Genomic DNA, 14,676 nt, shown 5'->3' on the forward strand with positions numbered 1-14,676 from the left:
ACACACATGTACTGTATATTAAATAAATATATGGTACTCATTTACAAAAGTACATTATGCCATTATTCCTCAAACTCCTTTTAATATGCGCAACTTAAGACTTGTTATGTGTGATGATGTTTCAGAGTGTTCTGAATGAACAGATTTTGTCAAGTGAAGTGGACTTATCCACACGTCTACAGAGCACTGAAGACTATTGGAACACAGCTCATGTTTAGCTATCAGTTTGTATGGTGCATATAAAACATAGTTTTCCCCCCTTGACTTAGACCATCTCTGATCTCTAGACATGCAATCATACATTCACGCATTTCTTTATTTAAGCAAGCACCTCAGTAGCCTCATTTGCAGGAATGACAGGGCAATATTTGCTCACGCTTACTAAAGCACTTAGGCCCTGTGGGGAGATATAAGACAGCCTTGTTAATATTCCACTCATTGGTCAGACTCTTGTGAGGGATCACAGTAGATGAAGCACAACGTTGTGTAAAAGTGATGCGCTGTGTCACTAACAGGGTTGCGGGATAATGAAGATGACTGCTCTCCTTGACAGTGTCCTCTCTTTTCTTCCCTCCTTCTTGGGAAACACTCTTCATGTTTTCCTCTTCTCAGCACTAATCCGTGGAGCGTCTGGAACATCTCCACAGCCCGCAATTACAGTGGATATTACTGAACCTGCTGAGAACTAAACATGGACCCCAATGATCGCAAAAACCACCATGCTGCCCAATTAGAATTTCAAAAATATTTTTTTGCTACTCCTGTAAAAAAATCCTTTTAAGTGTTTCAAAATAACCTTCAGCTGAGCATGTGAGCTCAATAAAAAAAGGATGATTAGAAAACATTCCAAGCACAGTGCATAGGCAATGAGACATGCACATGGGGGCAATTACAGTGCATTACAGGCTTTTTTTTACTGTAAAAACATTCATTATCCCACGCTCCATTTACCCACAAAATATACATTTGATCTCACTAATAGGATGCCTCTGTTCATTACTAAAAAGATAAATTTTCAGCTTAGAAGAATAAACTAGCTAAATATTTCACTATCTCATGGAGATCCGATAAATAAACACTTTATTTTGGTGGTCCACTTTAAACATTCTATTAACTATAAATAACTTTTTAAACTGACATGTCAACTAACTATCATTAGAGTATCAGTAGACTGTCTGCTTAATATCTGCTAAAACGTTATTTTCGTGCTCTCCGAACATATGTTCTACAGACTGAGACTATTACTTTGCAACTACATTTCAACTTATTCTTACCTAAACCTCTAAAACTCTCTGTCTACAAACAATCTAGAGTTTACTACTCAGAGTAAGTTGACATGTAGTTGCAAAGTTACTTAAGTGGACCATCAAAATAATATGTAACCAAATAGCCTTAAAAGGGTTTAATGTTGTGCTCTTTATTTTTTAGTGTTTTTATTGTGATTTTATTTATAATTATAAATTAATAATTGTGTTAATATGGGTAAATACAAATATTTGTAAAATAATTTTAAATTTTGCAAATAGCGGAAATTACCTCAGAGGTCCATATTGTTAAAGGAGTCATGAACAGTTCTCCCTCTGCCAGTCTGTAGCTTTGTTGGCAACAATGTCTGCTGCTTGACCTTGTTCTTATGAACCGCCGTCTTTGAAATTTTGAGGATGGAAGCAACCCAAAGCTCATTGTATCCCTCTGCCAGTAAAGTCAGAATTAAACCCCTCTTATCCAACCCATTCTCACTCCCAAGGCGTCAAAAACCGAAGCATGGTCAAGTGCCTTCCGCGTCACAATAAAGACGCTAAAGGTGCCCCAAGGCGTCATGTTTCGACGCGCTGGGTGTTCCATTCATTTCAGTGAGAACCCTTTGGCGTCATACACAGACGCGCTGGGTATTAGTAATGTTATCGCCATGGTGAAATTGTATTAGTTTATAATTTTGCCATTATGACATGTTTGAGTGTGTTTTTCAATTTAATCAGCAAGCATAATTTTATTTACATTTATTTTATTTACGCTATTTAGACATGCTTAACATGTAACCCAACCCCATCCCATCCCTAAACCTACCCATTTGTCTGAACATGATATAAAACACAGGATATAGCCTGACATATACGACTGCATACACAAGTTATTCAAAAAAGTTAAATAATCCAAGTTTTCCGAGGCCAAACGATTGATTTGTATGAAGAAAATCCCCAAAAGCGATCAGCATCTCCATCCGCAGAAGATCATCAACAAACACAATCAAATTTCAAATATTGGCGCCGGTTACGTGAGATTTCATAGTGAAATTGCATTGGCTCTCGTATGTCTTGTGACCAATTGCGTCATTACGTCAGCATTGATTGTAAAATGTCATTGGCTCTCGTGTGTCTTGTGACCGATTGCGTCATGCTCAGGAGTCTTTTGAATTATTTGAATGAGTTATGAATGAGTTCGTTCACGGGGCAGCGGGATCATCATTTCAGCGATTAAAACATCAAGATCAACTCTGTTCTTCACATGAAGATATCGTATGACTTCAGAAGACTTGGAATGCAACATGAGTTAATACTTTTATACTGCTTTGGTCCGTTTTTGCAATAAATACCTGTGACTGTACATTTATTTGCCTGGTATGTGTTTTATATTGTTTAGATATGGGTAGGTTTAGGGTAGGAGTGGAGTTAGTTGCTCCAAAATATAAAAGTAGCCTTTAAATATTAATAAAATCATGTCTGCTTTTATAAACGCAAATAATTAAATGCGTCTGTTTATGACGCCAAAGGTTTATCATTGTAATGAATGGAGCACCCAGCGCGTCACAAAATGACGCCCAGGGGCACCTTTAGCGTCTTGATTGTGACGCGGAAGGCACTTGACCATGCTTCGGATTTTGACGCCTTGGGAGTGAGAACGGGTTGTCTTATCCTCACTCAAAACTTTTCTTTTCAACTTTTTTGGCATTGTCAATAGTTTTTTTTAAAATTCCAATTGAAATGAAATGATTCCACAGAAATGTTTTTTTTTTTTATATATATATATATATATATATATATATACTTCTCCTTATTAAATAAGATTTGGTTCAGGTGATCACCTAATCAGCACATCATTCAGTATAATTTGATTCCAGTGATCTCTTAATTTTTTTCAGATCTGTATGTAGATATACTGTTATAAGGTCAACTTATTAAATTTGCATGGTTTTTACATTCAAAAACATCATAATGAAAAAGTAATAGGACATTTGAGGCTCTCTCCTGAACACTTGGTTCTTATGTGTGTTCTGCACTAAAGATTTGGAAGTAAACGCCTATGATTGGAGCATATTATGCATGAGTTTCGACTCCTGCCTCAGTACACATGGGGAATTGTTTTGAAAACGTCCAGTGTGGAAAAATGGCAACAGTATTGATTTGCACATGTTCGACCCAGAGTCCGATCCTGAATAGGAGGACAATGAACCAAGAACACCTCAAATGGGTATTGCAGCCTGTGACATCTTGGTAAGTTATCCTTAATCAGGTTTATTTCTAATGTATCAGATGTTTTCTAATTTTATATTATAGTGTAATCGATCTGTAACAATTCAATACTATCACATATAAAAAACATATTTTACTTACATAAGTGTGTTGCACCATTCCTGTTGGATCTAATGTAGAAGGCAGAGCATTGTGTTTTAATCTCAATATGCCTGCAAATCTTGTCTCTTGTTTATAAACGATTATCTCACTATCTTTGGCATGTTTATTGCTCAGTAGCTGAGCTGTTTAGCTCCACAAGTCGGTGAGTGGGGCTACAGAAGCTTGAGGCGGTGTTTCAGCGTACGATGACGTCAAGGGTCAACATATTCTGAGATCAAGCTTTTTCTGGGCCTGGTGTCTATAAAAGCTTTTCTTTGACTAACAAGGAATTTTTCAGCTCCGAAACTTTTAGGATATTCTTATATCACAATGAACTTTTATGTATCAAAGTCTCAAGGGAAAGTTGATTTCTCAATTTATGTATAACTACTTTAATATTACTGTAATATTGTTGCAGTCAATTGTTTTGTACATTGTAAGAGACTATTTTTCTGCAAAATGGAACATTTGTTTCTACTCAAATCAGTATTTCATGTCTACATAGCCTATTAATTTACTTGATGAGTAGCCATGTATGTAACATAATGTTAACCATTATAATTGCAAAATAAACCAAAAGGATACAAAGCAAACATTAACACTTATACAGTGAGGTGTAAAAGATCCAAGCTATACCTGGTTGTGTCATGATGTTGATATTTTTGTTACAACCATATTTCAACAATATTTCAATAGCGTTGCATTAGTTTCACTCAAACAAACCTGTTTTGGCAAAACTATGCTCTAAAATGTCACCCTTGTCATATCTGTCATAGTGTTCTTGAATGTGGTCTTTCTTTGTTGTGGGCGGTGAAGTTTGGGAGTGTTTGTAATCTGTTAGAAGATGTAGTGAACATTAGGGGGTCTGGGTGACTCACTGAATGACTGTACTGCCCATGTCCTTCTCTGCCCACAGACATGACCTCTCACAGTGGGGTCCATAAGAGGACTTCTTTATGCACACAAACCTCCAATGTGAGAAGCTAGTTTAATTCTGTTTAAAAAAAGAGTGCATTTGGTGCTCAGTATATTATGGAAGCCTGTTTCCGCTACTAAATAAAAAAAAAAACAGAGTAATTGTGAGTTTACATCTCAGAATGCTGACTTCATAACTCGCAATTGTGAGAAAAAAAGTCAGAATTCTGATATAAAAAGGTCATAATTAGTCATTATTTTTTATTTAGTGGCAGAAACGGACATTCATAGAAACGTACTTCCATAAGTATAGGCCTAATGCCTTAATGCAGGACTTCTTAGACTTTTCTGAACCAAGTACCCATTTCATGCCATTAAAGTGTGCATCGACCTTGTTAAATATGCAGCTCTTTTGCTTTGAATATAAAATGTTGATTATTTGATTCGGCCAAAATATTCACAATTTATAGAGTGGTGCGGGAATGATATTTTGTAGGTCAAAAGCAGAAACAAGTTAGCATTTTAGCACTTCCAGTTCCTTCGTCCTGAAGTCAATGGGTTTTTTTTTTTGTTAAATGGCTCAAATAAGGTCTGTGGTGAACACAAGCTCACACTTTCATGTTTTATTCTACAACCTGAAATACATAAATATTACCCCACTCATGGTTTTTTTAAGTTGTTATATGTCTTAAAAAAGGCATTTGCTAACAGTGGCTAAATGGGAGTACAGAGGCTGTCGGGGAGATTAAATGTCATTGCATTGGAGAGGTAAACTCAGTCCACTTGCAGCCTCATTATGCTTATAATTGTGCTCTTATAAACCATTCTCATTCAAACTTTCTGGAAAATGTTTTCAAATAAAAACTGAAGGACTTATCAGAATCTTAGTGATGGTGATGTTGAATTCGTGGGACCTTGGTGTAGTTTGTTATAACCTACCTTTAGCTTTTTACTTCTAAATGCATTAAAGGGGGGGTGAAATGCTGTTTCATGCATACTGATCTTTTTACACTGTTAAAGACTTGGAATCCCATACTAAACATGGACAAAGTTTCAAAAGTTAAGGTGGACGTTTGATGGGAGTATTTCTTTGTCAAAAATACTACTTCCGGTTAGTCATAAGTTTCGGCAAGTTTTTTGAGATCATGCGTCCCCTTTGACGTTAACGGGGGCGGAATTTCCTTGTATGGGCCTTACGGACAATTCTACCGGAAGCGTGTGAGAGAGAGCGAGGGAGAGAGCGAAAGCAACAGGCAAAGCGCTGGCTTGTAGGATGCTAAACAGGTGATGTGCACATAACAATGTCACCAAAAAAGTGCGTTTTTGGTTGCCAGACCAAGACAGTCCTGCACAGATTCCCCAAAACCCCGCGTTAAGGCAACAGTGGATGTAATTTGCTTTTCCGGATCAGCAACTGAGTTGCGCGAATGTTTATATCTGTTCGCTGCATTTCGGTGCCGACTGTTTCATAAACAAGGCCCAGCTCGACACAGGATTTTCCCGATCGCCTAATGCTGAAGGATGGAGCAGTCCCAACGTTAGAACCGCGGGCGGTGAGTTAGACTGCTTCAAATGTCTGTGTTTTTGCCTATGCTCATCAAGTAGCCCAAACATGATCACGTATAGTTAATTGATCAATGGAGCATGCGATGTGTAGTGCGTGTACATTTGTTTAGCTGGCCACTATATGTGTAACTTTATGTTTGTGTATTGTAAAAGCACTCCAAACAACAATACACAAAGAGGGGGGAAATATGTTGAACTAAATAAGCACGCTTCTTCATTCAAATGCGCTACTATTCCGTGTCTTTCTATGTAAACACTAACTTAGCCTGTGCAAAACCAGTCCGCTTACTGTCTACACAAACCACTCGTAAACACACAAACACACGTGCACAACTGCACTTCCCACATGTACACCTTCAAAGACAAAAATACGACGATATAATTCAAGTATAAATATGTAAATAACACAAGCCGCTAAGCATATTATATAGTTAGTGTATAACCTACCACATAGAGACGTCCTGCTCTAGTCGTTTTTGCTGCTGCTCCTGTTCAACTGCAGCCTCTGGGTCTGATTCCGGATCATAGATGTATGGCTGTATCTGATTAAAAGCCATATTTTTATTTTGAATAAAGTTTTTTTCCCGCTGTTAGGAATGACACACTCGACTCAACACAATAGCAGCGCGCTGCTGCACACGTCATTATTTAGCTCCGCTCACACGACACGCCCCCACCCGCTCTGCTTTTTTCGGAAAGACTCGGAACAGCGCATCTTTCTTATATAATTATAAAAAAAAATAAAGACTTTTCGGAGATATGCAGGATGCAATGCTACTCTATAGGTACTCAAGATTGACATGACACTGACTGAAACTGAGTGTTTCACCCCCCCTTTAAGGATACAAAGTGACATCACACCTGCACCATTCTATATAGACTGTATATGTAGCTCTGCCCCTTTTATGGTTTGTATTTACACAGCATGAAGGTAACTAGGTAAGATCTTATGGGTTTATGAATGAAACGTTTGTTTTGAAAATCTTCCACTTCCAATTACTCTTCGACAGCGATGCCTAGAAATATACAGAAAGTAGACTGGTAACTCTTTATTGTGATGCTCCTCCAACAGACATTATACTGACTTTAAGTAACTTTGCAAGTTCGTCAACTTATTATAACCCTACAAGTGTACTAATACTGTACTAACTAATGAGAGTTAGTAGACGTGTAGGTGCAACGTTACTTATATAGTCAACAGAATGTTTTAAAGGGGCATAAGTGAAACCCAAATTTGATATTGTACCAATTATAAACAATAAAAAAATGCTAACGATATTTCATAAACTTTATTGGACAATTGGGCATAGCATGTAACAGAAAAGGTTGAAAACATGTTTTCATGGTCAGGAGCATGAATGTGCAGTGTGTAGGATGATCATCTATGACCTTTTAAAGCATTAGCAAAATGTTAATATATTATAAAGGCCTTACGTTATTATCTGAATGATATGTTCCTCTTAGCTGCCGCCCACAAACAACCCACACCTGATGCTGATGCCTCGTACAACTTAACCCACTTTATCGTCATTGTTTAAGCGTCCCAACGCTGATACATGCTGCCCTTGGAACATTAAGTACTTACACTCCACCATGAGTCAGAACGCATCTCCTCATAGCGGTCTGATAGTGACGGGATGGGGATGACAGAGAAACCTTCAGCTACCTTTTTCGGCTCCTTCGTGTCCAGCGTGAGTCACAGAAAGCCCTCCCTCCCCCTTCCTTGTACCGGACTCCTTCTCATGTTCTAAGGAGGTGTTGAAATGAACACGCTTGTTATGCCTACAGAGATGATTCACAACAATGAATCAAACTGCCGGCCCAACATTAGCACTCTGCTGGTCAGCCAAACTGTCGTTCTCATCGTACAGCTGAAGAATGGCAACCGGCTTGCTCCCTGCTGTTGCCATGGTTTCCCGCTTATTCGTCACTGTGTATTGCGTATGGCTCCCTGCTTTAAAGTGAAGGGGAGGGAAGAATTCCGAGTCAGACCCCCAGAATAAAGTAAGCCTTACTTAATAGTAACAATGTAGGCCCAAACTTTAACCTCAGAAATGAGACGAAGCTATATTTGCTATACATTATGAATTCAGAAGTTAAATGCACCCATAAAAGTGGAGTTTTGTTACTTTAAGTTCCTGTCTGCTAGCTTTAAAGGCTATATGCTAGTGTACCTCATAAAATTTAAATTCACTTTAATCAGATATATACACTACCATTCAATTGGTTAAGTATTCTTTTAAGCTGATTAAAAGTGAAATACATCTAAAGTGACTTTATTTGAATCTTCGATTCATCAAAGAATCCTGACAAAAAAATCTATCATGGTTATCTGACCACAAAAATATTAAGCAGCCCAACTGTTTTCAACATTGATACTAATAAAAAATGTTTCTTGAGCAGCAAAACATCATATTAGAATGATTTCTGAAGGAACATGTGACACTAAAGACTGAAGTGGTGATGCTGAAAATTCAGCTTTGCCATCACAGGAATAAAGTATATAGGCCTAAAATAAATTTAAACAGAACACAGTTATTTTTATATTGTAATAATATTTCACAATATTACAGTTTTATAGTATTTTTGACCAAATAAATGCGGCCTTGGTGAGCATAACAGACTTCTTTCAAAAACTTTTTTTTAAAAACTCGCAGACCCCAAGCTTTCGAACAGTAGGCCTACTGTATGTGTTATTTTTATTAGTTGTTTTCCGGTTTTATATTCATTAATATAATAATGTAGCCAGCATAATGTGAGTTAAGAGCTCATTTCTATATAGTTTGCATCAGTAAAGGGGTATTTTAAGTATTTCTGACACTGTCGGAGTACATAAAACAAGAAAAGTTATGAAACATGATTTGAAGCATTCACACAATTCTTGCTCTTAACAGTGAATGGAGATTACAAAACAGAACAGAGCACACGGCTATATACACTGATGAAAGAGTCCCATGAGGAAAAACATATGATGTGAAAAACAATCCAGGAGCCTTCATTCTTAGCCTCTCTCCAGTAACATGGGGTTCACTGCTGCATGTAAGACATGGCCGTCCCAAGGGCGAGGCCTTCATACTCATCCATGGGGACTGGATCGCTTAGCAACTTTTGTTGGTTATGGCCTCTCCTAGTTGAGTTGTGACACAACCAATCCACAGCACAGGACCCCTGACAAGAAATATTATTTATATCACTGTGTGTATGCTTTATGTGTGCATGGCTGGTGGACTCATTATAAGCTTGATTAGTACAGGTTTGTTCTCACAGAACGTTTTGTTCCATTCCACTGAAGTAAAAGCAGAAACCGAGGATAAGTCGGACAAGACACCATGGACAGGCGACACAAAAAGTAGGGATGTGAAGTAGAACAAGTGAACAAAATATGTAACACACTGTGGTTTTAGTATATTTTAATGCAAAAAAACAACAACCATATTGTGCCTTTAATTTATGTATTTCGTGGCATACAGTTTGGGTGCGCCTCAATCAGCTCCCTTGTTCAGTAGTAAGGGCACTGATCAGGACAAAAGTCAATGGGCTGACTCCCTGATCAGTGCTCTTACTGAACTAGGGAGCTGATTGAGACGCACCCTTTGTCTGTAACATAGGTGACAAATTCACCAGGGAAAACTTTTTATTTTATTTTTTGTAATATCAAAATGGTGTTTATTTTGAAACTAGAGAAGAAAAGTGAATATAGAGGCCATATAAACAAACAATTTGTAAAAAAAAAAAAAAAAAAAAAAAAAAAAAAATGCTTTCTCAACAAAACAACTACTGGTTTCAGTTCATATATGTTATCCTTATAACATACAGTATCTGATATTTGCAAATTAAACACTATTTTTATATTACAAAAAAAAGTTGTCAACTATGTTACAGACAAAGATGACTTCTATCCTTTTATGCAGTTTTTATCACAATTTCATTGAAAATGTTCATTCATACTGTCGAATCAGGCAATCCTATTGACCGGCAACTGCCCATTGAAGACATCAACTTAAGTATATAAGGGAGCCTCGCAAACATGACGTTTACCTTTTCATCTTTAGGGACTGTTCTGTCTGAAGTGCCCATAGTTGGCCCGTTTTCACAGACATCAGCAGGATAATTTTGCTGGTATCGAGGGGATAGGGGGATATCAGTGTAACGGACGTTGGTCAAACAAAGTGGCTGCCATGATCGGTCAGTCGATGGCGGTGATAGTGGCCATGGAGAGACATCTGTGAACTTATCTGATATCGGGGAGAAAGAAAAGGGCCTTTGGCTCGGTGGTGGGAAAGTTTGGGCGAAGGCGTGTTCGGCAGTGTTTAAAACCTGCATTCCGCTAAGATCCGGGTCTACACCCATGCAGCGAAGAGGGTCTGGCCCGTCACGGTCCAAAGCCTGGAGCCAGGGCTCCCCTTCAAAGGAGGAGTAGGTCACAAAAGAGGCGGGACTTCCGAAAAAAGGATTTGAGGGAGGTGATCTATCTCAAATGCAGTCAGCTCTTTATTCTAAACCTCTTTATTCTTATCCTACAGCTTGGTTTGTCTACCAGGTAGGTCATATGCTCCCCTCACTGAGTCTGGTCTGACAGTTGCAGGCCTCTCGTGTGGCCTCCCAGTTAGATCAGTCTGTAGGCCTGTCCGGCCTCCTTAGTGCTGTAGATCCTTGGATCAAGCAGATAGCTAGCAAGGGTAAAGCGCTAAGATCCGATCTCTGAGATCCGGTCTGAGTTGGTTACGGCCAGTTTTGCAGTCCCTTCGTCTGGATGCCTTACCTAGAGGCAAGTGTCCAGAGGCTCTGTTTCTGAACAGACAGGTTGTTGGCCAGACTGACGTGTCCAATGTTAGTGACACCAGGTCAGGCCTCCCTGGTGGTATTTGGGTAAATATGGTCCCCAAGGAGTGATTGGATGGGGTTCCTTCTGGTTTCCTAGCCACATTCCCTTAAAGGGACCCCTTCTGTTGAAGTGGTTGGTTCCAGGCCTTTGAGCGGCCTTGGTAGGACTTTGTGTAAAGCGTATGAAGGTTTCCTCTTAAAGCTTAGCTTAGGCTATGACTGTAGGGAATGCTGTCACTGACAGCCCAGTGTGACCTGAGGGACAGTGGTTCTGGCGTTTCATTTGAATTTGCTTGTTCTGACAGTTGTCAAAGCATTCTAAGACGCAGTGTCTCGTTCTCTGTTCTCAGGAAACATAGGTTACAGACACAACCTGAGACATTGGTCCCCTTGGTACCTGTTTCTTGTGTTCCCGCGAGTTATTAGTTGCAATGGATGCCATGGGTGGTATTGTTTGTGCTATGCTGTTCATTTTTGTGTTTCTTTATATTGGACTTCTACAAGTGTTTGTAGAAGCAGTGTGCATGCCTAGGTGCTTGATTTTATACACCTTTGGCCAAAGAATTCAAAGATTTGGAGTATTGGTGTCCCAATAATTTTTGCAATAGTACACTGTTCAGGCATAACATTATGATCACTGACAGGTGAAGTGAATAACACTGGTTATCTCTTCATCACGACACCTGTTAGTGGGTGGGATATACTAGGCAGCAAGTGAACATTTTGTCCTTAAAGTTGATGTATAAGAAGCAGGAAAAATGGGCAAGTGTAAGGATTTGAGCGAGTTTGACAAGGGCCAAATTGTGATGACTAGATGACTAGTTCAGAGCATCTCCAAAACTGTAGATCTTGTGGGGTGTACCCAGTCTGCAAAGGTCAGTGTCTATTAAAAGTGGTCCAAGAAAGGAACAGGCGACAGGGTCATGGGCAACCAAGGATCTTATTGATGCACGCGGGGAGAAAAGGCTGGCTCGTGTGGACCGATCAAACAGACGAGCTACTGTGCATCACAGTTTGTTGCGTATGGGGCTGCATATCCTCAGACGAGTCAGGGTGCCCATATACCGACCCCTGTCTACCACCGGATGCACCAACAGTGTACCAAGAGCATCTGAACTGAACCAAGGAGCACTGGAAGAAGGTGGTCTGGTCTGATGAATCACATTTTTTGTTACATCACATGGATGGCCAGTAGCATGTGCGTTGATTACCTAGGGAACACATGGCACCTTGATGGGAAGAAGACAAGCTGGCAGGGGCAGTGTGATTCTTTGGGAAATGTTCTGCTGGGAAACCTTGGGTCCTGCCATCCATGTGGATGTTAGGAATGGTTTGAGGAGCACACCAACATGTTTGAGGCACTGACTTGGCCTTCAAATTCCCCAGATCTCTATCCAATCGAGCATCTGTGGGATGTGCTGAACAAACAAATCCAATTCATGGAGGCCACACCTCACAACTTACACGACTTAAAGGATCTGCTGCTAACATCTTGGTGCCAGATTCCACAGCACACCTTCAGGGGTCTAGTAGAGTCCATGCCTCGACAGTCAGGGGGACCAGTACAATATTAGGTCATATGTTATGCCTGATCTGTGGAATATATTATTTATATATTATCTTGTTTATTATTGTATCACACCTCTCATAATAGCAGATGAAAATGCACCATCTGGCGTCACAGAACCCGGTTGTTAAATATACAGACATTTACATTTGTATTCAATGTGGATAACTTCATTATCACTGACTATTTTTAATGGCTCATATAGAACAGAAGTCTGTGATGAAGTCTCATTTTGGGCATCTGCAACATCTCCCTCTGTCAGAGTCTTGAGTGGTAACAGGCATTTGTCTACTTAATCTGGGGCCCTTTGAAAACGTTTTACATCTTTAGAAATCAGTCCCTCTGGACAGAAATAGGAGACTTTAGTGGCTCCTATGAATAAATGTATGAATAAATAATTAATTATTATTTTTTTAATTTTGGAGGCATATAAAAGTTATTATTTTCATGTCATATCTATTTTGAGTGCACATGCTCAACCCCATTAAAACCAGTTGAAAATTTGTTCGTTCAGATAAATTCTTGTGAAATGGTGCCACCTATAGTAATTTATTAGCTACTGATAGGAGACAGCATTGAATAAATCACGTATGGTGTTAATATTGTATCTTCTTCTTTTTCTTTCGGCTGTTCCCTTCAGGGGTCGCCACAGCGAATCATCAGCCTCCATCTAGACCTATCCTCTGTATCCTCTTCTCTCAGGCCGACTACCTTCATGTCCTCCTTCACTACATCCATAAACCTCCTCTTTGGTCTTCCTCTTGACCTTCTGCCTGGCAGCTCTAACCTCAGCATATTCACTCTCCCTCCTCTGAACATGTCCAAACCATCTCAACCTGGCCTCTCTAACTTTGTCTCCAAAACATCTCACACGTGCTGTCCCTCTGATGTACTCATTCCTGATCCTATCCATCCTCGTCACTCCCAAAGAGAACCTCAATATCTTCAGCTCTGCTACCTCTAGCTCTTCGTCCTGTCCTTTCCTCAGTCCAACTGTCTCCAAACCATACAACATCGCTCACTACTGTCCTGTACACCTTTCCTTTCATTCTCGCCGGTACACTTTTATTACACAACAGACCTGACACTTTTCTCCACCTATTCCAACCTGCCTGCACACGCTTCTTCGCCTCTTTTCCACACTCCCCATTGCTCTGGACTGTTGACCCTAAGTACTTAAAATCCTGCACCTTCTTTACCTCTTCTCCCTGTAACCTCACTGTTCCACTCGGTTCTCTCTCATTCACACACATGTATTCTGTCTTGCTGCGGCTAACCTTCATTCCTCTTCTCTCCAGAGCAAACCACCTCTCTAGACTTTCCTCCACCTGCTCCCTGCTCTTACTACAGATCACAATGTCATCCACAAACATCATAGTCCATGGAGATTCCTGTCGGACCTCATCTGTCAGCTTGTCCATCACCACCGCAAACAAGAAGGGGCTCAGAGCCGATCCTTGATCCAGTTCCACCTTCAACATGAAGTCCTCTGTCTCACATACGGCACACTTTACCACATTATTGTATATTTAGCCTTATTCATGTAATTAATAATTGTTCATTATGAAATTTAATGATTAAATAATTATTAAAATGTTGTAATATTACTAATTATCATTATTATTATTAATGTAATGCTTTTATCAGGCATAGCCTAGCTCAAAGCATACATTTAGAAGAAGGATTTTTTTTTTTTTTTTTTTTTTTTTTTTTTTTAGAAATAACTGCAGGTCTCAACCGCTAGATGTCAGTCATGAACCAGAGTTTATCTGTCTTCAGTGTTGAAGCTGCTAAAATGGTTTTGCCGTTCATGTTAACTAGGACTTAACATCTAGAAATCAGTAATTCAATCATATTTGTGATTCATTCATCATCAATTATTTATAATAAGTTAATAGGGTTAATTTTCAAACAGCTGTAATGTTTTTCCTCTGCCAACTTGCCAAGATATAGTAGCTTTGAGTATTTTGGAAAATATTAATTAGGGTGTAAAACAATATTAAAGACTATAAGAAATACAGTACTATTAAATGTTTCTTCAAAACTGCTGCAGTTGATTTTAAAGTCTTCACGATAATATGGTAAAAAAGGGTATGCAAACTATTCGTAAGCCCGCAATTAATATTTTACTACATTACTTGTGTTGTCATAATTTTTTTAAAGCATACATTCACAGAACCAAAAACAGGTTAC

This window comes from Pseudorasbora parva, chromosome 18 (genome assembly GCF_024679245.1).
Source record: "Pseudorasbora parva isolate DD20220531a chromosome 18, ASM2467924v1, whole genome shotgun sequence".
Lineage (NCBI taxonomy): Eukaryota > Metazoa > Chordata > Actinopteri > Cypriniformes > Gobionidae > Pseudorasbora > Pseudorasbora parva.